Below are 26,466 nucleotides of genomic sequence, written 5' to 3'. Positions count from 1 at the left end.
CTTTACCATGTTGAATTTTTAAAGAGAAAAAGTAAGTTTCTTTGTCATACCTTAAGGCTTGTTTAATCTAGAATTTTCCCCAGGGCTTTATTTTTATCTTTTATGTACTAGTAAATACAAATTTCAAATAAATCTTCAGTTTTAAATACAATTTAATATCACTATTTTACACTAAGTCTTGAGGGCTGCAGCTTTTTAAAATCGCAATTTTGAAGATATAATGGATGTGATTAAAACTGTGCAAATAATTAATTGAAAATATAAGACATATAACATATATGAAACCCATAATCAAGTGAGGAAGAATTATTTATATCATAAAAATAAGCCTAATATGCATTAAAATGTGTCCCTATAAATATAGAAGGTTTGATAACCCTAAGTGGCATAATTAGAAAACTTTTTCTTTCATTAATCAAATATTCTAATTAACAAAAGTCATATTTATCCTAAATATTAGTTACTATATTTATACATAGACTAAAGAATCACATCCATAATAAAACTACACTTAATAATTTTATCTTTCCTTTCTGATTTGGAAAATATTTCATGAACTCTCAATGCTTTGGGTCACCATTATAATCATAATTTTTAATTTAGGCATCCAATAAACAAATGCCTCCAACATGGCATATATTACACTAGGTTCTGGAAATACAATCACATATAAAACAAAAGTCTCTGCTCTTGAGAATTTTACAGATCTGCTGAAGGGGCAGATAACTAAATAGGAATTAAAATACACAGTGATATGTGCTATAGTAAGGGTATGCTAAACAGCCTGGGGATATCAGAGGAGGCTTCCAAAATAAGGAAACAACTAAAATGAGTAGGATTTGAAAAGCCATTCTGGTCTGTAGACTCAGAGGTAAGAGAGAGTAAAGCTGGCCCCAGGAAGTGGGATAGTGGCAACACATAAAGCCAAATTGGTCACAAGAAGTCAAATCATAAAGGGTTTCTTGGGCTGTGAAGAGTTTAGTAATTATCCTGAAGGTAACAGGGAGCCATTGAAAGATTTTTATCAGAGATATAAAATTATGGATACTGCTAAATATTAGAGGCAGATCATTGCTTAATTAAAATTTATAGAATCCCAGAGGCTCGTAAGTGCGTCAGTTCAAGAGTAATATAAATATTTTTTTTTTCATGGCATGATTTATTCTATCTCATTCCTATTCATTAAGTATACAATATTTTTCTTTGTTTTTTAGGTAAGAAATATATTTAAATTGGCTAAAATAGACTGCTGTATTATTATGTATCTTATACATTTATATTATTGACAATATGCTTGTATAATATGAAAAAACAAGATTTCCATCACAGAAGGTACCAGTAAGTCTTTTTTTACAATACTGTGATCAGTTGAAGAATATACAGATTTGAACAAATAAGAAAAACTTGGAGTACTCAAGAGAAGACCATAAAAATTCCTTGAAGAAAGTAAGAGTTACAAGAAAAGGTCAAGAGAGCCAAAACCAATTCACTAAGAAATTCTGAAGAATGTCTTAGAAACTGTCTTAAAACATACTTTTTCTGTTATGGATTAAATAGGCAACATCTCTTCTGAGTGCTCATAATCCCCCTTTCTGTCTTCTTTCACTCAAAAAGAAATAAAAGAAAAAAATCCCGATCATCCATGTGAATTATTTCCTAACTTGCAGAGATAGAAAGAAAATGAAATTATTTGTCACCAGACATTTTCTGGTTAATATTTATTTTTAAGATAAATTAATGATTTGCCTACACTAAATATATCAAATACACATACCTTAAGGGAAACTACTGTATCATTTTCTCGAGTCTTCTTAAGTCTCTTTGATTCTAAAATGTAATTGGTTCTTTTTCTGAATTATTGGTATAATGGGGTTTCATAATATTATAATTTACAATTAAATGTTCAATTATATTTAAATACTAATGATAATTTTTAAGGCTTTTATCTTGGTCATATTAGGAAAAATAAATTCACCTTCCAAAGTTTATTCATAACAATGAATTTTTACTATTATTGGGAAAGATATATGTTTTATAATAAGTATTAACAAGGCAAGATTAATCAAATTTAGCAGATTTTCCCTGTCCATTGCCACATATACCAATAAAGTAGCAATTATTAAATGACTTCTTATACTTCACAATAGACATTCTGTTAGCTATGAATCTCTAACAACAAACAAACATTCCCTTAAAAAAAAAACTGTATTATAGAAAAGAGGGAGCAAGCTCTGAACAAATAGGTTTGCTTCTGCTAAGATTTTCATCAACTTCATGTAGGCCTCTCTTCAAGTCCTTCAACCAAGACTAAATAACTAAAAACTGACATTAAAATTGACTAAATAATTTGAAATGATATGTAAGCAAAAGACATAGGCAAGAAAATTTCAAATTAAAAATGTTGGGCCTCCCTGGTGGCGCAGTGGTTAAGAGTCCGCCTGCCGATGCAGGGGATACGGGTTCGTGCCCCGGTCTGGGAGGATCCCATATGCCGCGGAGCGGCTGGGCCCGTGAGCCATGGCCGCTGGGCCTGCGCATCCGGAGCCTGTGCTCCGCAACGGGAGAGGCCACAACAGTGAGAGGCCCGCATACCGCAAAAAGAAAAAAAAAAAAAAAATGTTCAACTCCACCATATTTTCTAAAGAGACTGGTATGTTTGATGCTGAAACATAGCATAGGATAGTGTTAAGAAACCGAATTCTAATGCAAATTTCTCGGTTTAAATTCTGATGCTTCCACTTACTTGTATGTCCTTGTGTACGTTTATTAACCTCTCTGTATTTCAGCTTCCTCTATGCCAAAGTTTCCTTGTCTGTAAAATGAGCATAATAATCACCTACCTCACAAGATGGTTGTGAAGATTATGTGAATTAATACATGTAAAACATTTCTTTACAATACCTCCATTGCCCTTCTGTTCTGATAAAAACAAATTATTGTTCCTTGACTTCAGATCTCAGATTTTTCTACCATAAGCCTACCACTATACATTTATATGAAACTTTGTATTAAAGATAACTTCAAATGTATAGGAAAAAAGAAAAAAAAAAAGGAAAAAATCACTGTCAGCTGAAGAGTCATTCAGAGAAGAACTCATGTTTAGGATGCCTAGCAAGTTAGTCATTAAGTGCTCCAAAACTGACAACTATGTTATTTTTGCTACATTATTTCATTTACCTTTCCTAAAGAACTTTTAGGGTATTGTTGGTCTACAGAGGAAGCTGAGGCTTTAGCTAATAAGTTGAATAAGTATCTCAAGGTCATACCACTAGGATTTGAGGCCAGCAATCTTCTCCCTATGATTTTACTGGGCTACTCTGCCCTCCATGAAGAGGAATGGAGAAGACTCCCAAAGATATTTACCAGTCAGAATGGAAAAGCTATAGAGATCACTTAAATGGGATACCCAAGTCTTCGTGAGCTGTGGATTCATAACTTATCTCTCCTCCATTGAGGAAAGATTTGCTAAAGCTCAAAACTTGAATCTTGAAAAAAAGTAACTGTTTTTTAATATTTTATAAATTATTTTCTCTTTTCAAAGGCAAGCCAGCATATTTACAAAAGAAGTTCCTGTTAAATAATCTCATTTAAAGTTGTCTTTAATGCAAAGTTTTGCATCCTGTTTCTTCTTAAAAGAGAATGATTTGACTGTAACAATATAGCTTTAAATGATTACATAAGATGTGCCTGGCACGGAGCTGCATCTTTTAAATTTACCATTTCATTTAATCTCTACAACCACAGTAATTTACAAATGAAGAAACTGAAGCAGAAAAAGGTTAAGTAACTTGATGAAGGTCACAAAACTAGTAAGGGCTCACCTGTGATCCAAGCCCTATTGAGCTCTTACTTGCTGTGTGTTTTTCATACTTGTACCTGCTCCCAACTCCTTCCCTAAAATAAACTACACTAAAATGTATGCATACACACACACAAATCTAGTGTGAATAGCATGATAAGCAATATACATGAATATAAGAATAAGTGAATATAAATAAATTAAAGAGAAAGTTGGACAACTATACCAAGAAAGATTAAGAATATACAGAATATGTTTTTATGTATATATGAAAATATGCAAATGTTAATACTGGTTAAAACTAGGTGATAGGATAATTTATTTCTTATATGTTTATTTTTTAATTTCCTTTAATGAACATATGTTACTTTTATAATTAGAGACAAGGTTATTTTTTAGAAATTCTATTTTTGTTACAAATATGTGTGATTAATTTTTATTCTACTTTTTGTTCTTTCTTGAATTTTCTCCAATACTATATATTATAATTTTTTATGGACTCTAAATCTTATATTAAAAAAGATTGCATTCTCTCTACATATTGATGTTATTAACTCATCTCGATTACAGCATAAAGAATGGATTTATTTATTCAGACTTGTTAAGTGTATAAATATTCACATATTTTAAGATTTCATACTAGAGGTGTATATAAAATTGGAAGGGATCTAAACTTTGATAATATAAAACTACAACCAAAATATGCTGTAAGATGATAGAAAAAATATATATGTATATATATATGCATATGTGTGTGTGTGTGTGTGTATATATATATATATATATATACATACATACATACATATGCATATATATATATATGCTCTCAGTTCCTGTCACAGACCTCCTAAAATTATTTGTAATTTCCTAAGTGCTAAGAACACTAGGTGCATCTTTTTTTCTAATATTTGGTCTTTGGTCCCTGTTCCTGACAGAGTTCTTCAATTTCTCGGAATTTCCTGATTAATAGCAGTCATTTTTCTTCTATAAGGGAACTCTTGATGGGCTCCTGAATAGTTCCTGGATGGGGGCTTGTCATCAGAAAGACCAAGCCCTGAGTAGAAGCTTGGAATTTTCAGCTCTCTCCCATTCAATAGGGAACTGGATATGTGGGGCTGGATATGGAGTTGATAACTGACAACGTCCATGTGATGAAGCCTCCGTAAAAATCCCAAGAGTCTGTGGTTTGGAGAGCTCTGGGGCTGGCAAACACAGGGAGGTGCTGGTAAAGTGGTGCCCCAAGGAGGGCAGGGAAGCTCCAGGCCCTTCCCCACATAACTTCCCCACATCTTTTCCATCTGATGTTCAGCTGTGGCCTTTATCATAACCCTTTATAATAAACTATTTTCCTGAGTTCTATGAGGTACTCTAGCAAATTAATCAAACCTGAGAAGGGGGTCATGGGAAGCTCTGATTTATAGCCAATTGATTAGAGACATAGGTGGTAACCCCTTGACTTAGGATTGGCATCTGAAGTGGGGGAGTAAGGGACAATCTCATGGGACTGAGCCCTTAACCTGTGGATCTGAAGCTATCTCCAGATAAACAGTGTCAGAACGGAGTGACACTGTAGGACACCCAGCTGGTGTCACAGAGATTTGCTGGTCGGGGGGAAAAATCCCCTACCTCTGGTGTCAGAAGTGCTACAATGGGGGTAGTAGTGTGCAAGCAAAGAGAAAAGAAAGAGGAAGATTTGGGTTTTTTCTTACACATAAGCCTAAGGAAAATGATCTACCTGTAAACATATTTAGGTTTTAGAATTTTTAGAGCTAATTGTTAAATTCATTATGACCCACCATCAAGGCTACAGGTTTCGTTCTCTCTCGCATACGCACTGTGGACCCTGGCCACACTGCCTCAGGGAAGACTCCCCACTTTCCCTTCCTATAGCTGTCCTCCCATCTTTCTCATTCTCTTCCCTTTTCACTCCTTGTTCACCAACCTTCCAGCCTACCCACACCCCAATTTGTTACACACAGAACAGAAAGAGAAATCATGAGAGTAGATAGAAGAAAGAAGAAATTATTTTGTTCACCTCAATCTTACATATTAATGTTAATACTTCCCCCAATCCATACTATTACAGAGAAGAAACAAAATGGGGTAGACAGAGGAGCAGGAGGGAAAGGAAGGAAAAAAAGAGGAGGAGGAAGAGAAAGTTACTTGTGCCTTCCTCTTCCTTCATAACAGCTTAGTATTTCCAACTTTGAAACAAAAAGGGAAAAGGATGAAAGTCTCATGTTTAAACTCAGAAGCCTTTCAAATCTTTATCACTCTCCCTAACACTCTTAGCCATTCACACCCAACAATAATGCAATTATAGTCATGACACATTTATTTAAATAGGATTCAGAGTTGTTATTGAGGCAGTTGATGTTAATGGAGAAGTTGACGTCATAGATCACAGCTGTTTCTCTATTAAAACCACAGGGCAGGGCTTCCCTGGTGGCTCAGTGGTTGAGAGTCCGCCTGCTGATGCAGGGGACATGGGTTCGTGCCCCAGTCCGGGAAGATCCCACATGCCATGGAGCGGCTGGGCCCGTGAGCCATGGCTGCTGAGCTGGCGCGTCCAGAGCCTGTGCTCCGCAACGGGAGAGACCACAACAGTGAGAGGCCCGCGTACCGCAAAAAACAACAACAACAACAACAAAAACACACAGGGCAAAGCAACACTGGAAAACAGAGAGGAGTGTAGATTAAACAATGGTGGGGGGAAGGGGGAGGGAAATGGGGTGTGAAAACTTATGGGCAAAAATTGTTATGAGCAAATCACTATATGAATCGGGCTTTATACCTTAATCACATATTTTTTTTAGGCAGCAACTATAGTCTCACACAGGGTTCTTTCCTCCCTAGGTTTTAATGCAACCAACAATTATCAATGAATATGGTTAAAGAATTTAAAAATTCCAATTGGATTTCAAAGAAACTGAATCTGTTGGTTATCTGTGTCTGTATATAGATTTATACTACATGTGTTTCTGGAAGAATAATTCATCTACATATCTACCAGTGCCAAATAAGAATAATTAAAATCATGCAGCATTCTCTCAAGATTCTTCAAACAGCCACTGGAAAAATGTCATTATGTGTGTTAACACAGGCTGTTTTGTTCTAGTTAGAATTTGTCTAGTTGCTTGTTTATGTTGGCAAATGACAGGATTAACTAAATGCCAGAGAAAAATCAATCTTCTAAAAATAGTCATTTATAATTTATTCTTTTAATATAAATTTCTTTTCATTTAGTATTTTAAAAGTAACATTTTTTTAATGATTGATGTCTTAGGCAGGAAAAACAGACATACCCTAGCACATATACAAATCTTTCTTAAGAGTCTAGAACTGCTATAGGCAAAGCATGAATTAATTACTGCTCAACATAATTCTATATGCTTCACAATACAGTACAAACAAAGCAGCAGACAGGGTTCAGCAGATAATAAACATCCAGTTGGGGTGTGATAGCCTGAAGAAATAGGAAGGATAAACCGGTAGCAGTATGGAAGTTTGGCTTTGTAGGGAAAAGGATAATATCTGTTTTATTTACATAATCTTTCAACCCTCTTCAAATCTACCAGAATCCTTTTAGTAGGGCAGATGTAAACATACTTCTTAGATAAAATTAAGCCACAATACAGAAGTAGAGTCACAATGCAACCATTAGGCCAGCACCTTTACACTGTGCTCTATCAGCTATCTCATTTGAAGATGAGCCAATATTTTAAATCAGTTCTTTAGTTTAACAAATATGTATTGACCACCTATATATTCCGGAACTGTCCTGAGCCCTTGGAATAAAAAAATGAAAACAATTGGCATGGTCTCTGCCCACTTGGAACTCACAGTCTCTGTGTTTGTCTTTTGGTCACAACTTTGTAAAATTGATAAAAGCATAAAAATTCTGAAAGAGCAATAAAACTGTCTATTCAGAGGCTTGCCCTAGGGCTGATTAAAGCTTCAGTTTGTTTACATCCTATTTAGTCCGATAGTCCACTGTGCTCTCTACAAAATTGCCTACAATCTCCTGCATGCGTGCTTGACCTCCAGAAGAGAATTATCAATGCAGACATTTTCTGTATGGCTGCCTCAAGATTTTGGTAATTTTAACAGCTGGGAACGGGAATAAATCTCCAAAACAAATGAAAGCAATGTCTGATAGGCCCTCTGAGAACCCTTGCCACATCCTGGAGTTCAAGTGAAGTGAGAAACTTAAAACCTGGGTTATTAATATTTACTTGTTTTTACATCTTCACTGGGACTGGGAAAGGAATTAAAACATTTCAGTGTCACACAATGAATATCTGTGGGCCTTTAGCCATCATTTGCTGCACTTCATTTAAGACTATGCCACTGAATCAACTATACTTCAATAAAAAAAAAAGGGAAAAGATTAAAGACCATGCCACTGATGTGCCCTTTGATGAAGACACAATGTTGATGATTCCCCTAAGCCAGAGAGTGAACTTTGAGAGCAGTTATCCACACACTTGCATCCTATAGAGTACAGCAAACCTAACTGGCACATACGTAAGGGCTTGGTCTTACTAATATCACATTCTAATAAATTAGGATGAACACTCATTTTTAGCTTAAGTGGCTGCTTTATAATCAGCAGTTCAGTCACCGAATGAAGGCAAACCCAGAGGAAATGCTACTTCCTCACAGCTCTCTTCCAGAAACACAAGATACACTAAACAAACTGAACTTGCACTAAGCTAAATAATTGTGAATATACTAAAATGCAATGTGTAAGCTCAATTGCTTCTAGTACTTCATAAAGCTACCTGCCTTTCCTTACCACGTGCCCCCCATACGCAGCTCACAACAGAGACATTTGCTTTCTTCCAGGATAGCAAGAAAGCCTCTTTCTGATTCCAGTTCCCTCTCCAGATAGCACAGTAGTGACTGTCTCATCACCATTTGTTATATTATAAGGTAACCTAATCAAAGGAGTAAATATCCCATCGTATTCAAAGGCTCTGCCCACACTCAAGGGGAGAGAATCATCCGAGGTACTTATATCCGAAGGCAAGAATCTTGGGAACCATCTTAGAATTCTGCCAAGTACAACAGTGCTGTCTTATTTGCAATATGATTAGAAATATTGTAGCCCACATTGATTGATGCCTTTTAGGACTTCTTCCAATGAATGCTTTATACAAATTATTAGTTACCCTAACAACATTATTACTATCATCATCAATAATCACTATTAACCTTAACTATGAGGAAATGACAAAGGCAGAAAGATGTCACACCAGCTTCAGAGAGCTTTTAAGTCACTCTGGGAAGGCAGTGGGAACAGAATTTAGTACGCCTGTACTCGGGCTGTTTCCCTAGCTCTGTACTGTGGCAGGATTCCTATATTAAGTAAACGCAGATGGCAACCTGATGCTAGTGTACCAGTTCTGAAGGAAACTGGCAAATACTTTTCTCTTAAAGGGCAATTAATTCATTAAAACCAAATTGACTATAGAGCAAGTTTTCATATTTCTCAAATTAGCAAAATTTCAAAAATAATCTTTTTTGAAAGTTAAAGAATTTTGGGGTTTGGTTTTGGTTTTTAACTAAAAGAAAGGGAAAAGAAAAATCTGAAACCTAAATACTCAGACATCTGGCCACACTGCAAAAGTCACAGAGGAAGCCAATATACCTTAAACTTTTGGCCTCTCTCTCTTTCTCCCTTCTCTCTTTGCCTCTCTTTCTCTCCTTCCACCCTACCAATTGCTATATGATTAAGAAAAACACATGGATAAAATTAATGTTCTCCAGTTGAACAACTGTATCTCCTGAATAGGTCAGCTCCATTTTCCATTTCTCTAAAAGGAGGAAGAGGAATGATATTATTGCTAAAATATCCTCTAACTTTAAGTTCTAAAATTCTATTGCAGTACAGTAATGTAAATTCTACACAATCATAGATAAAACAGATTCTGGGAGTCAGATTGGGTGGAAGGAAAAATAACAATTGGGATGATTCTTACTATGTGCCTAGCCACGTTCCAGGAGCTGTCACAACACTAACTCATTTAATATCGTCAGCAGCTATAGGAAGTATTAACAACACTGTCTAACAAGTGAAAAACCAAGGCAGATTAAGGGTTCAGTGATTTACCCAGCTTATTACACTGCTAATAAGGCCATTGCTTACACCTGAGAGGCCCTTGATAAAGGTTTGTTGAACAGGCGACTCAATTAACAAATGAATAAACAAATAAATAATTCAGGGCCAAAGGCTAAAAGACTCAAGAGAACATTTATCCTTCAAATGCTGTAAGTTTAACTGTACAGTAAAAAGCAGATATTTTCAGCTATTTCAGTGAAGTTATTTTATAAATAACCTTGCAAAATATCAATAAGGGAATGGGTTGACATCCGTTGGTTTGACATGGCATTCAACAGTCATTGCCATGGTCTTAAACCAATGGTTCAGCAAATATACAATTAAAAAAAAAAAGCTACATTTCCACATTTTTTGCTATCTTTTTTGTGATTCAATCAGCTAGACAAAATCTGTGAAAAACCTCTATGACAAAGTTAGGTCAATGGCAAATTAAATGTTTTTTTTCGTTTTTGTTTCTGTTTTTGTGGTACGTGGGCCTGTCACTGTTGTGGCCTCTCCCGTTGTGGAGCACAGGCTCAGCGTCCATGGCTCACAGGCCTAGCCGCTCCGCAGCATGTGGGATCTTCCCAGACCAGGGCACGAACCCGTGTCCCCTGCATCGGCAGGCGGACTCTCAACCGCTGCGCCACCAGGGAAGCCCTAAATGTATTTTAATACATACATATTTTTAATAGAGAAATCTGCTGAGTGGTCCAACTTACTTACAGGTTATATCACTCTTATTTAGATTTTGGAAATGCAAAATTAAACCTGAAATAAGTTCTTTAACTAGGCAAAAAAAAGTATGTTCACTTAGTAATGTTTTTTCCTACAAACATAATTATATGAAATAAACTTTTAAAATTTAGATATCTTAATAAGAAATATCCATTAGAACTACAACATTAATCTTACATAAAAATAACAATCTAAAAAATAAGCTTGATATAAACACATGCAACTCATTGAAATCAGATATTACCTTCATTTTTAACGACGGACTAAACCATATAGTTAATTTTATTTCAATATTTTAAAATAACCTTAACTCTTCCTTCTAAAACAGTTGTTTAATTTACTCTTCTTTCATGCTGAAGAACAAGTAAAATTGACCAGGGAGTGTTAACTTGAGATTGAAAGTGTTCCTTTTATTTTTTAATCAAATAATTACTTCTTGAAGATGTACTCTGTAATCGACATAGAGCTATAATTTTTGCCCTCAAGATATTTGCAACCTTGTAATGAAGATAATACAAGTATGTAAATTACAGTAATATTAAACAGTGTATAATGAAGGTTAAAAAATAGTGCAATGGGCTGTCTAGGGAAGATGCAGTCTCAACCATTTTATAATAACATTCCCTCATTCATTCAACAAAAACTCTTTGTTATAGGTGGCATTGTGTTTCCCTCCAAATTCATATGTTGAAGTCCTAACTCCCAGTAACTTTGAGTACAACTGTATTTGGAAATAGGGCCTTTAAAGAGGTAATTAAGCTCAAATGAGTTCGTATGAGTGGAACCTAATCCAATGACTGTAGTTCTTACAGGAGGAAGAGACATTGGTGATGCACACATAGAGAAAAGCTGAAGACACAGTGGGAAGGCAATCACCTGCAGCTAAGGAGAGAGGCCTGAGAAGAAACCAACCCTATTGGACCCTTGATCTTAGACTTCCAGTCTCCAGATGTAAGAAAACAAGTGCATGTTGTTTAAGTCACCCAGTCTGTGTTACTTTGTCATGGCAATTCTAGCAGGCTAATAGATTCTTCCTCACAGGAAAAGCATAGTGGTAAGTTTAATACCACAAAAGACAATAAATCTTGAACCACAGCTTCCATTTTTCCCTTTAGAATTAACTAATTTACAGTACTGAACAAATCTCTAAATAAGGTGTCACAAACATAAGCACTATGGGGCTAGGGAGATGAATGAGTGAAAAGTGTCTGGGATGAATAAAATAGGGAGTGGTGGGGACTGCAGCTAACTGTGGAGTTCATGTCAGAACAAAGATGCTGGTGCTGCTCATCTTTAATCTATTATGTAGGTGAGAGCAAAACATATCTCTCTGGATACAGCTTAAGGATTGTCAGTTGCAACTTCAGCCTAGATCTCAGTTTTTTTTTCATACAAACCCTTTTATTAAATATCTCTAAAGTTCTTTCCGGCTTCATCTTTTTAAAGTCTGTCACATAAATCCTTTCTCTATTGGAGACATTACATAGAGGATAAATTAAGCATTCCCAAAATATTTGCCCGGTATTGCAAAACCACTTAGTAATCCACAGTTTAATCAAATTATTTTCTAGAAATTAATTAGTATTGAACAGCACAAAAAATTAGGATCTTTTCAATAATAATATTCCACACTTTGTAGCATACCTCAGTTTCACATTTTCAGATGCTTTTAGCCACTTGTTATTACCCACACTACACAAATTAACAAACCCATATATCCTACAGGTACTTCAAACACAAATAGTTTGAAATGGATTAGATGGAAGCTACTGGAAGGAGCATCTTCATTGGAGCCAGGTTGAACCTCCACTCTGACATTCATTAATTTTGTGACATTCAGCAATGCTTAATTAATAGTTTACTCAGTATAAAATAAAGATGAACATTTATCTCAGAGGTTTGTTGTGAGGACTTCGAGAAAATATACGCTGAAAGACCTATTTCAGTGTATAGCTGAGAAAAAATATCCAAAAGGAGGAGGACCAGTAGCAGCATCAGTAGCAATGGTAGTGGTAGCAAACAACAGCAACAACAATAACAGCAGAAACCTGCCCATCACATCTCAGGAAGTTCTCAGGACCTCTTTCAATCTGTCCCTACACTATTCAAAAAGAGATAAAAACCTGAATTTTTTTCTTTCTTTAGCCTGCTTCTCAGCGCACACCCTTTACTTCAGTGAACAGTAACCTCATCCACCTGACTAACGACAAATGGGAGATCTTATTTAACCTTACCCTACCCTTTCTCTCACCTGCATCTCTTCTTACCCCTACATTTGTCCATCACTAAAACCTAGAGTCTCTCCCGTTCACTGGAAATCCATTCTTTTCCTTTCCCCTTCATTTTCACTGTTATTGCCTTATTACCTTTTGCCAGAGTAAGCAATGTTTTTTTTATTTATTCATTTTTTCATTGAAGTATAGTTGATTTACAGAGAAAGACAAATATCACATGATATCACCTATATGTGGAATCTAAAAACATGATACAAGCCATCTTATTTACAAAACAGAAACAGACTTACAGACTTAGAAAATAAACCTATGGTTACCAAAGGGGAAAGGTCAGAGTGGGGGGGGATAAATTAGGAATTTGGGAGTAACATATACACACTACTGTATATAAAGTAGATAAACAACAAGGACCTACTGTATAGCACAGGGAACTATACCCAATATTTTGTATAAACTATACAGAAAAGGAATCTGAAAAAGAATATATGTGTGTGTGTGTCTGTATACACACACACACACACACACACATATATATATGTATAACTGAATCACTATGCTGTACCCTTGAAACTAATGTAACATTATAAAGCAATGTTTTCTTAATTGGTCTCCTGGTATTCATTCTATCTCTCTATCCCCTCAAATTCTCTTGTTACTTTAAACAAAGAAATATGCTGAATATATGCCACCTATACTTAAACTGTGCTAGAACCTTAAGGTTGCTGCTGCTGTTTTCAGTGAAGTCCAAACTCCTTTGAAATGGCTGTGTGTTTCACAGACTTTAGTCCTTTGCAATAAGTTCAAACCCCAGTTCTGCCATTTACTACTTGCTTGAGCACCTCATATTACTGTTTCTCCAAGCAGATTAAGTTCTTTGTTAAAAAAGGATCTTGCCATCTATGACATCCCCAGAGTCTTCTTAGGGCCCAAAACAAAGAAGGCAGTAAAAGTATGCTCAATAAGTGAAAGAGATCAGCCACTGCAAGTCCAAATAACCAATAAAGTTGGAGTCAAACAGTCCCCGGTCCAGAGATTTTTTTCCCAATTCGGTGAGGTTTCCTCTCCAATAAACAGATTTTAAAAAATAAATCTCCCAATGAAGATGACTATATTGCTCAACCAAATGTAATAAACTTGTAAGGCCCAATGCAAGACTTTCTTTTATGCAAAAGGACAACATGGTCATATTTTAGATTCTAAGACCAAGCAAGTGTTTTTATGATTAACTATCTGAATAAGCACCACAAATACATTGGATCATTCATTTATTCACCAATAAATATTGGGCATCACACTGTACCAGACAGTGTGGTAGAGTCTGAGGATACACTTATGCTTCCTGCCCTCAATTTGCTTACAACCTAGAGGAAGAAAAAGTAAATAAATAATCACACAATACACCCAAATCTTCTGTAAAATTTAAGTGCTATGAGGAAAAATATAAAAACTGAGATAAGGACCATCAAATGGGGACCCAATTTAAGCAGTGTTTCATGAAAGACCTCTCTGGAGCTGTCTAAACAAAAATGAGAGATGAAGGACAGAATTCATTTAGACATCTTTTGGATATAAATAAAAGGTTTAAGGATACCATAAAGAGAGAAATTTTTACTCTGGAATTGCTATTATATTTTTAATGATATCGATCCAATCCACAATGTCTTCTACACTGTGATCTACTGAATGATGGGATGCCTCGTATTTCTTTTGTATTACACTGATATATCTTATTCCAAATTGCATGAGTGACTACTCTATAAATGCTTGTTGACTGAACATGTGAGAAAGGGTTAAAAGTAATGAGACAAGATAAGTATGTATGATTTAGACCACAACATAGCAGTCACTTCAATTAAGAGGTTAGTATGCTCATTAACCAATCTGAAGAACCATTAGCAACGGAAAATAAAGAGAGTGGAAATAAGTATTGAGGAACAACATATTACAATTAAATTAATGGGGTTTAGGGAGGATCCATGAAAGTCCCCGCAGCTTCTGCCTCTTCTTTATAATGTCATGGTTCTAATTTACCTCATTTATATTAATGAATGGAGGATTGCACAACTATTAGCATGATTGAAAATTACATTAATGCTCAGTAAATCTACCCCTAATTATTATGATTAATGAGAAGTTGATCATCTTGGACCAGAGTAACAACCTAAAGCAACTGAAATAGAGCAAAAAAGCTTTTTCTTGCTAACCTAAGTCTTTAGTCTTTTTATTTAGTGAAACCATGAGCAATCCACTTAATAATGTTATATATTAATTTACTATAACTATGCATTTACATAGATTTATGTAGATTATATTTTTCACATTTATGTATCTATTTGAAATAATTATTTCTACGTGTATTAAAATGTGGTCTTATGATTGGCTTTATGCTGTGTTAGTGTTCCAGTATGAAACTGAATAATAAAATCAACCATATTTTTTCTCTACCTGGTTTCAAGTCATCTGTTTGAGGGTTATCTCCTTCAAAAGAGAAATTATTCATCTTTGTAGTCATCAGAATTAATAATTAGGGGCTTCCCTGGTGGCGCAGTGGTTGAGAGTCCACCTGCCAATGCAGGGGACGCGGGTTCGTGCCCCGGTCCGGGAAGATCCCACATGCCGCGGAGCGGCTGGGCCCATGAGCCATGGCGGCTGAGCCTGTGCGTCCAGAGCTTGTGCTCCACAACGGGAGAGGCCACAACAGTGAGAGGCCTGCATACCACAAAAAAAATAAAACAAAACAAAAAAAAACAAAAAAAACAAGAATTAATAATTAGGACATTAAGAGGCATAAAGCTAGCCTTTATTTAAATATTTAAATCATTTAAATATTGCTACTTTACAAAAAGAGTTTAAAATGATAAAAAGAAAGGATAGAAGAACTAAGCAGCGAAATATCTGACTTCCTTTTTTGATCTGGAAAGGTGAGCTATTTTTATGAAAATTTTCCTTACTTCTCCCTTTATTAAAACTGCTATATGATATTGCTTAATGTTTTGATCTAGTTTATTTTCTATCTTCTGCTACTGATAGGTGTCCATGGAAACAAACCTGTAGTCAATGCTAGACTCCTTAGCACAGTGGCCTGAGACATATGCTTTGACAGTACAGCAAGCAAAAATAGCCATCAAGGCTATTTCTCAGAGCTCCATGACAGGCTTTTAATGAAACAGAAAGAATTTCACATTAATGTGGCCTTTACGTCCTGACAGTGTTGTCCCATCTCAAAACTGTATTTATTCTGCTCTTATTATCAAGAATATTTTCTTACTGTACTATGGGGTCTTAAGTTATAATCAATTTAAACACACAAATGTCATTTCTTGAGGCCTGCCCATAGTCTAAAAGTTCAAAAATTAATTCACAAATTATTTATTGAAGGACTGCTCTGCACCAGGCTCTGTGCTAGGGCTGGGTTTTAATAGTACATGAGGGGCCTCCCTGGTGGCGCAAGTGGTTGAGAGTCCGCCTGCCGATGCAGGGGATACGGGTTCGTGCCCCGGTCTGGGAGGATCCCATATGCCGCGGAGCGGCTGGGCCCGTGAGCCATGGCCGCTGAGCCTGAGCGTCCGGAGCCTGCGCGTCCGGAGCCTGTGCTCCGCAACGGGGGAGGCCACAACAGTGAGAGGCCCGCATACCGCAAAAAAAAAAAAAAAAAAAAAAAAAAAATAGTACATGAGGCAAATGTCCCCATCTTCAGAGAGATTCTTGTTTAGTGGAAGAGACAGAAATGGAAAGAGTTTTAAATATTGTGTTGGCCAAAAAGTTTGTTTGGGTTTTTCTGTAAGACGTTACGGAGAAACCTGAATGAACTTTATGGCCAACCTAATATAACAAGTGCTGCATAAAGCATAAAAAATAAATGGACAAGTGCTTTGGTAGTATGGAACAGGGGAAACTCAGCTAATACAAAAGATCAGGAAAGGCCTCCCTGAGAAAATGACATTTAGGAGGAGAGACTAAAGATGCAATAGTTCCTAACAATTTATCTTGTGGTGAAGAACTAGGACTCTGGGAATAAAATGGAGTTTATAACTAGATATAAACTCAAAGAAAAAGGCCAAGTAGCAAAACAGACTTGTGTTAGGGTCTAGCCTTACCAGTTCCTTGGTTGTATGACCTTCCGGAAATTATCTGTCTCTCTGTTTTATGTGTAATAAAAGTAGAGATGATATGTACCATGTAGGATGGCTGTGAGGATTATATGAGATATACATATGAAAGTGTCTGACACAACAGCAAGTCTTCAAAGACTATTAATTTTCTTTTCCTATATAAAAAAAATGGCCCAAAATTCTGTCTTTCTGCAAATTCACAAAAGGAAATATGGGGAGCAAGTCATGAAAGTGCTTTGGATGTAGAACAAAGTGACTACCACTAGTTAGGAAAATAGGCTGTGCATCAGTCAAAACTGTGTCTAGTCACTTTCCAGACCTCACTAGTTGTGTGGCCTCAAGGAGGTAACTTTATCCACTCTGAGCTTCAGTTTCATCATCTGTAAGACAGGATATAATAGGGCCCAGGTCACAGAATGTTAGAATAAAATGAGAGACTGAAGGCCAAGCTCATGGGAGGACTCCTGACAAATAGTAAAATTTTGATAAAGTTAGTTATTTATATTACTGTAGTGGTCATGGCAATAATAGCAGAAGCAGGAGTAACCATCTTGGGCCACCTTCTTTTATTTACATATACACAGTGAAAGGTGAGAAATAAATTTGGGAGAATAAATCATGAGACAAAATGCATCAAAATGAAAGAATTAAAAGAGTTCTAAACAGTAGTCTAAAAATACTCCAATGTTTCAGATATAGTACTGATATAAGGTTTGGGTGTTCAGGGGAGATTTTAAAGTAGGTTGTTCAGGAAACATCAAAAGTATCTATTCATGAAAGGATTTACAACCAATTGGTTTGTCAGTTACATCTAAGGATTAACAACTGTTTCTTATATAGTGTATGCATTATCTATGCTGCATAAAAACCACCTCGAAACTTGGTGGTTTGCACAACTATTTTATTCATGATTTTGTGGGTAGGCGATTTGGTCTGTGCTAAGAAGGGAGGTTCCTCTGCTGGTCTTGGCTGCGGTTATTGATGTGCTTGTAGTCATCAGGTAGTTCAACTGGGGCCAGATTGCCACGAATGGCTCCACACCCATGTCTGGAGGATGGTACTGGCTATCAGCAGGGTCTCTCTCTCTCCACATGGCCTCTCTCCCTTAAGAGAGTAGCCTGGCTTCTTCACAGTGTGATCTCAGAAAGACAAGAAAATGAGAACCAAAGCTACAAGGTCTCTTGTGGCCTGGGCCCAGAACTTCTAAAATATTACTACCATATTCTATTAGGCAAAGCAAATCACAAGGCCAGCTTATATTATGGAGGTAGAGAAATAAACTGTACCTCTTGAGAGAAGAGCAGCAAAGACAGATTGCAAAAAAGGGTACATACAGAATTAAAAGAAATTTCTAAAAGGAATTATTTTTTTCCCAATGTACCACATAAAGCTAGCTCATATTCCCTACCCTCTCATAGTAATAGTATTATCTAAGTTTTATTGCCACATGAAACTTAATCTTACTCCACTTATGCTTGTTCTACTGCATATAATGTGTGACACATACAGACAACCAAATCACTCTACCTCTGTAGATTTCTTCAGTTGATGTGCATGAGACCTGTCAGGGAGCTTTAAAAAGAAATCTCTACCTCCGACTGCTTAGGTATTCTGATATAATGGATCAGGCATATGACCTGGATATTGCTTTTTTTTAAAGAAGGTTCCCAGATGATACTAAAAAATGGTCATGATTGAGAACCAATGTGTCTAACTTGTTCCAGTTCTTTTTAAATATAAATATGAGTGGACTTAAAAAGCTCTTTCTTTTCCCTTTGAAATACTACTTATTATTTTATTTCTCCTCCCCCTATAGCTTTTACTTTTTATTTTTCTTCCTGGAAATCCTTCCTCTATCTTTAAATGTTCATTGCTAATGATCCCCAAGTTATGATCTCCATTCTTGAACTCACTCTGAAATTCTAGACTCATTTCTCCCTGGTGCCTATAGGACATCTGCATGTACATGCAAATTAAGTATCTCAAATTTTATATGTATTAAACTCAACTAATCTTTCTCTTCATCCTGTTTCTCCCTTTTCTATCCAGTTTCTCACTGAATATTACCACCATCTATACAATCATGTAAGTAAAAAAATCTATTTGTGATCCCAGATACCTCCCTGTCACTTTATCCCTTTATCCCGAGTCAAGATATCTTACTTTCTAATATCTCTCATCCTCACTGACTCATCTTTCTTCCCACTGTTAATGCTTTAACTGAGACCATCATCAGTTACTGTGATGGTCTCACTGCTGGTCTGCTTGAATCTGGTAATGTCCTATTCCAAAAGATCTCCATACAACTGCCAGAATAACCATTCTAAAATACAAAACATATCATTAAAATGCAAAATGGTCATTGTCTAATGGAAAATATTTCATGGTTTGCTGTGGTTGGAGACACAGTCTTAGGCTGTATTATGACAGACCTAGGGATCAAAATTTAAGCATTTGACCTACAAGATCAAGAGGAATTAATGATGTTGTTGGCCTAGAGTTTAATTTATGCAGAAAATTATTTTGAGACAATTGATGTGACAGTAGCAGGGGAAAGAAACCTGGGGGAAGGAAGACCACTTGGATAACTATGATAATTATTCAGGCATGTGGTAATAATGATCTGGCCTAAGACAGTCATAATCCCACAAATGTGCTGACTGAACTCACTTATATTTATGATCATGAATCTCAAATGGGCACTCACAGAAGCCAGACAGTCCTACTATACCTTCCATAGTAAATTCATTTTCCTTCTCTCCAATCTAACTCACATCTCATTCCCTTTCTTAAATCCCCAGTACCCTCCTCTTTACCTTTCCTTCTCCACTGCTATACTTACCTACTACTTCCCAGGAAAAATACATTATATCAAAAAGAATTACCCCATCATCCCCCCCTAAAATTCCCCAGTCTACCTGTCTCTGTACCCGCCATGCTCTGCCTTCCCTCTGATTTCTGTGAAAGCAACATCCCTGTTCCTTCCTTTTTGTATGGAGCCCTCCCCGCACCAAACCTACCCAAGCCCTCCAGGGAGTATCCTCTTTCCAGCCCTTATGTTGATTTCCCACTCCTGTGAACACAAAATATGCCTTAATAGTGTCCTTAAAAAGAAGACAAATACTTTTCATTCACCTCTAATTGCAGTTAATATCTCATCTCTCTGCTACCTTTCTCAAAAGAAAATTCTCAAAGTAGTTGCATATGTCTGGGATCCACACTCCTTTACCACTAAAGTAATGGTTTAAAATATGTCCACACATTCCTTGACATTTGCGTCAAAAGGTGGAGCAGAAATTTCCTTAGGAATTCCCTTTTTGACACAGAAACAACAGAAGTGATATGATATAACTTCCGAGAATAAGGCATGAAAAGTGTCACAGCTTTCTCATCATTTGATCTCTTGCTCTGTGGGAAAACCTGCTGCCATGTTGGGACCTTCCCTGTGGAAAGGCTTGAGTGCAAGGAACTGTGCCTCTGAGAACAGGCTGTGGGGACCTGAGCCCTCCAGCCAACGGCTTTGTGACTGAATTATCTTACAGCAGGATCCTTCAGGCCACTGAAGCCCCTGCGACATCTAACGGCTACTTCATGAGACTCGGAGGCCGACCCAACCAACTGAATTCTTCTGAATTTCTAATCTACAAGAATGATGAGATAGTAAATATTTTCTGTAAGACACTAAGTTTGGGATATTTTTTTAATGTCACAACAGATAACTAATACAACCGCCTCTCATTTTCGTTTCAGCCCAATCCAATTAGATATTTTCTATCATTACTCCAATAAGATGGTTCTTATATTAATTTATACATTAAATTTCTTAATACCTATTGAGCACTTAGAACAGTGTCTAGGCCTAAGAACTGTGGGGAGGGTTGTTATTAAGAGTGATATTACTACTATTATCACAAGGAGCAGTCGGAATACATGAGTCTCTGAGGACCATCCTGTAAAAGCCAACAGTCAGTTCTCTGTCGTCCTCTCTACCTCTCACAGCACAAGCTACTCTCCTGTTATTGAAATACTTTTGTTCCCCCCCCTTTGGTTTTTTGGTATCATCTATCTCATGGTATTTATAATGGATTATCCTGTTTTGCCAGACCTCTAAATACTGAAGTATCCATAGTCTATTCTGATTTCTTTCATTCCTTCCTTCTTTCTTTACTTCCTTCCTTCCTTCCTTTCTCTTTCTCTCCTTCTTTCCTTCCTTCCTTCCTTCATTCCTTCCTCCCTCTCTTTCTCTCTTTCTTTCTTGTTAATTGACACAGTCTCCCTAGGTGATTTTACCTAATACCAAAGCTTTATATACCATGATTTTTCTATATACCAATTCTTTATCTCCAGCCCTGATCCCTCCTCTAGGTCCTAGATATACATATTTCCTTCTCAACATTTCCATGTGAATCTATTAGGCTTCTTATATTTAGCATGTCTAAACAAGGACTTTTGATATCTTGCATAATTTCATTTTATATCTCCCACCACTGAAATGTAAGCTCTATGAATACAGGAAGTTTTTCATACCAGGCACTGGGTTCTGAAGATTCTGTGCTTAGAATAGTGCCAGGCACATAATAGGCACACTAGAAATTTGTATAAGTGAAGAAAGAACGGGTTGAATCATTTAAAACATCCTGAAAAGTGTAAATAAATATCTATTTTAGATTCTACTTAAATCTAATAAAGGTAGGTCTTTTTAATAACACACAAAATAGTATGCAGAATCAAATTATCATGGCAAATTCCATTATTAAGTTTCTTATAATAATTTTGACCATTAAAATTATTGGTATTGTCAGAAAATGCAATACATCTTCATTTGAAAATTTTTTTTAAATTATCAAATATTTGCTTCCCTGCCATTGTAGCATTCTATCAAACTTAGCAGCTTCTAATAGCAGCCATGTATACTTGTAATAAAAATGTATGAATCACTACCTTTTCTGAATTCTTTTTAATTTTCTTCCATTCTCTATCATTTTGTTATACTCCTAATACATGCCAAGCAATGCACACATAGTGTGACAATACCATGACAGGTATGGTCAGAGACAGACATTAAACCAAAGATCACAATGCCACAAGAAAGTCTACAGGCAGGTACTTGAAGATAAAAGTAACTGGTCAACTAACTGCCAAGGGAGTCTGGGAAGACTTCCCAGAGGTATAATGCATCACACAAGTTATAAAACTATAAGGTCTGTCCCACCAGAATTAAAAATGTATCCAATCTGTAATAATTTTTCAATGTTTTTCTATTTTCTCCCTTTTTTCTATTTAGACACAACATTCAGCCCAGCTATAAAGTCCTCATTTTTTTCATGCCAATATCCTTGATACAAATTCTTAAATATCTTTTTGAAACCATCGTAGGTATAACGTGACTGAAGTATTTATATTAATCCTATAAATGTTTCCCATGAACTGTTTCTCAAAGTCATTCATTCTGAATCTTTTTTTTAATATCTAGGTCACATGAAATACACCATGTTTTCCAATATCTTCAGTTGTTGAGTATCAGTGATTCAAGCCAGAAAATGTGCTAACCTTGACATCACCAGGGTCATAGAGTATATTAGGACAAGGAAAGCTGATACTTTCTCTTAGTCCACTCAGCTGTGAAACAAACACTCTTGAAATCATTTTACTTTTGACTACTGAGCATCAAGTCCCCTGTAACCAAGGAAACAGCTTTCAGATCCCAGTTTTAACACACAGAAGGCAATTATCAGTCTGAGATAAGGGTCCACTCTCAGCAGCCTTCTTTTCAGTTAATGCATCCCACTCCTTCACCTTTCCTTAACCTGCGGGCATCAGTGACTTATAGCACAACTCTCTTCTGCCTCATATTATCTCTGGTCTACTTGTGAGACTTTCCTATTTTAAAATTACCAGGTAATAGCAAACCTTCTTCCACAGTTGAGGCAAATTCTAAACTGCAGCCTTAAAAACCATATGTCATAGAAACTAGAAAAAAAATGAATGTCATTAACAACAACACAACAACAATTTGGTGTTAATACAGCTGGGAATAGTACCCTAAATACAACGCAGGAATCTCTGAGCAGCTTACCTAGGTGGTTCTGGCTCATGATATCTCGTGAAGTTTCAGTCAAGCTATTGATGGAGGCTGCAGTAACCTGAGAGGTCGACTGGGGTCCTGGGATCTTCTAAACTCACTCGAGTAGCTGTGGGCAAGAGGCTTCACTTCCTCACCACTTGGCCCTCCCCATAGAGCTGCTTATGACATGGCAGCTGGCTTCCCCCAGGGTGAATGATCCAAGGGAGACAGAGACAGAAAGTGAGAGTATGCACCTAAGACAGAAGCCTCAGTGTCTTCCAAAACCCAATCTCAGAAGTGATATACCATCATATATCACACAGACCAAGACTACGCAGGGATCTGAATTCTGGAAGGAAAGATCTGTGAGTCCTGGGTTGTAAGAATAAGATGAGTTAATACTTCTAAAACATAAAAATTGTGTCTGGCTCATTATGAATGTTATGTAAGTTTTACATTTGTATCATCATCATCATGATCAGAGGTAAAATTAGGGTAGAAATCTCTAACTGTGTGATGAGGGACAAGCCTGCAAGATATCACCTCATCCCCTCAAATGGTCAACAGTACACAGGACTATAATCCTAGTACTGCCACTAATTATGGGATGTGAGGATGTTATTTAATCTTTATTGCAGTTTCCTCATTTTGAAGATAGAGTACTATAATTAAAACAAAATCTTCACGATCCCTTCCAGTCCAGGAAACCAATGATTCCACCATTTTTCCTTCCCCTGTTTAATGTTTCAGGAATGAATTAAAATAGGAAAAATACTTTTTCTCCCCATCTCACTCAACATCTTTAATCAAATTGTTATTATTTCCAGGGCATTAGATTTTATTTTCCTAAATAGCAAGTCTAACATCTAGGTTAGCTAGAGGTACTTCTAACACCCTGGAGAGTTTTCAGGGAATCTGTTAAATAAAAATAGAATTTGTTTCCTTAATACCATCAAAGATTATGTTTCCAAAACTCCTATCTGTTCACTAGCTGTAATGTTTTCCCATAAAGGCTATTAATATCTAGATGGTTTTCTTTATTTCTTTCAGATGTTTTATTGTTATGATTGCATATAGAGACAAAACTATTTTCCATATATTGATTCTGTATCCTGCAACTATATTCAATTCTTCTTATTAGTCCTACTAATTTTTTGGTGGAGTCTTTAGGATTTTCTATTTGGATAGGTAAAACAGAAAAGACTCCCAACTGGCACATTTTCTTATAATTATATACTCCCAAACTATTAGTTAGGGTAATGACATAGAGAAACATTAAAATTTCAGTTGCTTCTTATTCATATTAATTTCAAGATGGGTATTCTTTTTTTTAACATTTTTATTGAAGTATAATAGCTTTACAATGGTGTGTTAGTTTCTGCTGAATAACAAAGTGAATCAGCTATACATATACATACAGCCCCATATCTCCTCCCTCTTGCGTCTCCCTCCCACCCTCCCTATTCTAACCCTCTAGGTGGTCACAAAGCACGGAGCTGATCTCCCTGTGCTATGCGGCTGCTTCTCACTAGCTATCTATTTTACACAAAATGGGTATTCTTGGTCAAAGGGTAACTCTTCCTCCAAATGGTGATTAAGAGACCCAGTTACCTCCATCTTGTGATTTGCCATTTCTTGGTCTTACAGTCACCAGCAGAAGTAGAAAGAGGGGCCAAAAGGTTTACCTGCTTCTTAACCACCCTGGCCTGGAAGTGACATTCAGTCATATAGCGTCTTAATATAAGACAAACTGCAAACTATAACCTAGCAGTGTTCCCAGAAAAAAGGAAGTATCAGAGTTGTATGTCAACTATGTAGTATCTATGCTAATTCCTAATCACAGAAGAATAGAGCTAAAAGGAACTTTACCATCTTTCAACCACCTAATTTTATGGGTGAAGACCCTGAGGACTGTAATAATGAAGTAGCTTACCAAAAATAAACAATAGGGTTAATGTAGAATAGAGACTTTACCACTTATTGCCTGATAGTGTATCCAGTTCACTCCATCTTAAACAGACCTTGTGGAGGTAGCCCCAGTCACTCCCAATCATCCACTAGAGTTTGCATCACTTTAGCAGCTACCCGACATCCCCCAAGATTCCCATCGTCATATCAGCAGACCTAAAACCCATCATGGACTGGTCAGGCAACTCAGAATGAGCAGACCATTTGAGGGACAATTAACCTTAAGCATTTGATGCAAAAATGAGGACAAATCTTGTCAAAAGCAATGAATATCAACTCATAAACAAAGTAGCACAATATACCTCCAACAAATCTAAGTGATGGGTTTGCCTTTTTTTTTTTTTTTTTTTTTGCGGTACGAGGGCCACTCACTGTTGTGGCCTCTCCCATTGCGGAGCACAGGCTGAGGACGTGCAGGCTCAGCGGCCACGGCTCACGGGCCCAGCCACTCCGCGGCATGTGGGATCTTCCTGGACCGGGGCATGAACCCGTGTCCCCTGCATCGGCAGGCGGACTCTCAACCACTGTGCCACAAGGGAAGCCCCTGGTTTGCCTTTTTTAAATGACATAATCAAACTAGAGGATGAATGCTTAAGCCCTATATTCAATTTAGTCATTTGGAATAAAGGCATAACTTTGGACATTTGATCATTGAATTTCAGAACCCTCATTCTCAATGCTTATGCAACTTCACTTTGCCTAGGATAACAAATCACCATTTATCATGCAACAGATATGCTTCCAGAACAAAATGCTACACCTTTTCAATTTATTTGCATTCCCCAGATCATCATTTAATGATCATAGTCACACTGCATACTTTGGTATCTTTGCCAGGAATTACAATGAATCATCCAGCAGAGGGATTCTTCAGTGTATCATGCCCAGCAATCTTGTTAAAGTTTGGGGAATTCCCACACCAATTCCCCTCTCTGATGTTAATTCCTTAGAATAATTGCCAATTGTACATTTCTAGGACCTATGTGTAGCAAGCAGAAAAATGCACAAACAGAATCTGCTTTACATACAAAATAATAAGTTCTAAGATTAAGATCTATTTTTACTAGATTTCAAGGCATTTACAATGTCTATTTTCAGGTGGTCTATGTTCCTACATAGCCCAGTGAATAGTTCTCAAACAGTTTACCAGTAACATCATGCCAGCTGAGTCTCTAAGAGTCCCAAACAAACAAACATGCTGCTGCAAAGGCAGCTGAAAATTGGCCTGATTGCCACAAACTAAAACTTGCTGTATTCCAATGTCACTAAGTATAATATCATGAAACAATTTTTAAGGAACTGTTGCCACAGTTACTCTCAAAACAGATGTCCATCAAATTCATTTCAAAATTTCTGAGTTAGACTTTTTTTTTCAGCATTAAAACACAAATAGAAGTAGATTATATGTTATATTTCAAGAGAATACACCCATACTTTGAAAATAATTA

The 26,466-nt window shown here is 36.5% G+C and overlaps 1 protein-coding gene across 8 annotated transcripts in view; it reads right to left on the bottom strand.

Moving 5' to 3' along the window:
* Positions 1–26,466, bottom strand: part of NAALADL2 (N-acetylated alpha-linked acidic dipeptidase like 2) — a 1,531,400-nt gene that overhangs the window by 931,689 nt on the left and 573,245 nt on the right. The window contains exon 1 of one of the 8 annotated variants that reach the window (XM_060100050.1): positions 2,744–2,787. The exons of the other annotated variants lie outside the window; for them this stretch is intronic. The gene's annotated coding sequence lies outside the window, so the exon portion shown is untranslated. Of the gene's footprint in view, positions 1–2,743; positions 2,788–26,466 lie in introns of those variants that run through there. 8 annotated transcript variants of the gene reach the window in all.

The sequence above is a fragment of the Mesoplodon densirostris genome, chromosome 5 (assembly GCF_025265405.1).
Source record: "Mesoplodon densirostris isolate mMesDen1 chromosome 5, mMesDen1 primary haplotype, whole genome shotgun sequence".
Taxonomy (NCBI): domain Eukaryota; kingdom Metazoa; phylum Chordata; class Mammalia; order Artiodactyla; family Ziphiidae; genus Mesoplodon; species Mesoplodon densirostris.
This window is presented reverse-complemented; position numbering and strand designations above follow the sequence as displayed.